Source organism: Urtica dioica, chromosome 4 (assembly GCF_054948205.1).
Source record: "Urtica dioica subsp. dioica isolate 48M chromosome 4, U.dioica_male_clone48M_v1_H2, whole genome shotgun sequence".
NCBI classification, from domain to species: Eukaryota; Viridiplantae; Streptophyta; class Magnoliopsida; order Rosales; family Urticaceae; genus Urtica; species Urtica dioica.
In genome coordinates this window covers 17415019-17417601 of record NC_142759.1, presented here as the reverse complement: position 1 = coordinate 17417601, position 2583 = coordinate 17415019, and positions in this window count along the sequence as shown.

The window sequence follows — 2583 nt, the reverse complement described above, 5'->3', positions numbered from 1 at the left end:
CTGATACTTTTATTCCCCTATTCCCGTGATTGCTGAAAAACCGCCATCAGCGAACTTAACTTTTCTATCTCCCGCACATGTTTTAAAAGAAAAAAAATGGGCAAACTAGCAACGTAACCATTTTGAAACGTGGTTTTTAAGATCTAGCCCACGTTTGGTAAATTTTGTAATCTAGCCATTTACTGAAATTTACGATTAAGAAATATCGAATATACCCTTGTGTGGTTTAAGTTAGTGAAAATAAAACAGTAGCCAAAGTTTGAGTCATACTAATAAGAAAGTCAACAACGTCATCAGGCTTAGTACACATTTGGATTCAAATTTGAATATTTAAAAAGAAAATCATTAATGAATACAATATCGGAAACGAATTAAATATTGATTAAAATGAGTAACTTATGAATCATCAGTAAATTTTCATGTGAATCGTCAGTAAATTTTCGTTAATTTTTATTTATAAAATCATTAATGAATATAATATAGGAAATAAATTAAGTATTGATTAAAATAAGTAACTTGTGAATCGTCAGTAAATTTTCGTTAATTTTTATTTATAAATTATGCATTTTTCAAATTTTAGGGTTATAACAATTATAATTTTTTATGCCAATTATAAACATTTTTCATACGTTCAAAAAAATAAAATAAAAACATAAGTACTCACTAATTAAGGAGATATTTTCGTGTGCATTAAAGAGAAAGTCAATCAAAATCAAATCCATCAATTAGAGCAACTAATTGACCTACAAAACAGGAAATAAAAATATGATGGAATAAATTCATGTTGCGTGTAATAAATAAACGGAAATAAACAAAATAAATAGGCGATTTTGGCGGTCAAACGTTGGCTTCATGTACTATTCAACCAAGTTTTAAGTAAAGGATAAACATGTAATTTTCTAAATAACTAATAAAAGTCACGTCATCAATTGTGGCTATGTTTGAAACTTAGCTGAAACGTTGGCTAGATTGCAATTTCCACGTTTCAAGTGGCTTAGTCCGTGTAATTTTTCAAAAAAAAAAAGACTCGAATTTCCCGTCATATGATATGAAGCACTTGAATTTATGATCCAGGTGTTATTTGTTTTTGAACATAGATAAGAAATAGGAATATTTTTACCATCTTGTGCAAAGGAACACGAGGGAACATTTTGGCTAGGAGTTTTTTGTGTAGTTTGGAGGATTTTTTAGGAATTGCTCTATCTGATCCTTGGTGAATGGCAGCTGCGCGGAATTGACTTGCTGCTCTTGAGGAGTCTCAGACGTGGTCGCTTGAAAAGCTCTCTCTGCCTTCGTCTTGTATCCTTGTGGTTTGTCGTGGATCTTCCAGCAAGTCTCCTTTGTATGCCGCAACTTCTTGTAGTGGTCGTACCATGGCTTCTTTTTCTCCTCGTTCCCTCTCACAAACAGGGCCGATGTTTCTTGAACTGGATCAGTAGGTTCTTCACCACGGCGCATGATCTTTCGTCGATTCTCTTCAATTCTGACCTTCGAGAAGACTTCTCGGATCGATGGCAGCGGTCGTCTACCGAGGATTCTTCCTTTTACTTCATCAAGGTCACGGTTCACACCTTCTAAAAACATATAAACACGGTCATTTTCCTCGCGTTTCTTCTGTTGAGTGCAGTCAGTTGCACTTTCTCAAACATCGTCGTGGTACTAGTCCAGCTCCCGCCAGAGTGCCACCATCTCGTTGTAATAAGTTGTCACGTCACGGCATGCCTATCTGGATTGCCACAACTTGGTCTTCACTTCGAAGATTTGTGATGCATTCTCACGATCAGAGTACGTCTCTCTGACTGAGTCCCAGATTCCTTTTCCGTCCTCATGAACATGTGGGGTTTGACGATTGATGCTTCCATCGAGTTGAGTAACCACACTGTGACTAATGAGTTCTCAGACCTCCAGGTGTTGTAGCCATCATCTCCTGCACTTGGTCCTTTGATTTCGCCCGCCAGGTAGACAAGCTTTCCTCTCCCGTCGATTGCGAGCTTCACGTATTGGGTCCATTCCATAAAATTTCGTCCAATCAATCTGTGCCCAGTGATGAGCATAGATGAATGGACTGAAGAATGGGATGAGTCCATACTATTGATCTGAGAAATAGATGAAGAGGATTTTGGGGTTTTTGGCTGGTCAAATTCTCTATAGGATTTCCTGTTTTATAGCTCTGATACCATGAAAGTTTTATGGAGAAAATTTGATACTTTATTAAGTCATAATCGCTGGAATATATAGGAGAGTACACACATAACAGTAATCTAACTCTATGCCTGACCTTATGCTCAGGAATAGGAACCAACTAACAACCAGATAATATCTAACTAAATAATATCCTCATAAATAAAATAAAAGAAATGATTTACACTATTTACACGATGACTAATAACTACCATTTTCTACAATTTTTTTTACTATTGTTGTAAATTTCTGGACCACTTCGACTGTCACTACTGCAGGAAGTGTGATCTCCCTTACCTCTACAAGGCCGAAGAGTAAATGATCTAGGGTTTGAGACTTTTCTTATATTTGTTTTAATTTTAATGTTTAAGCTTTTATTGAACTTGAGTTTAGGAAGGTTTG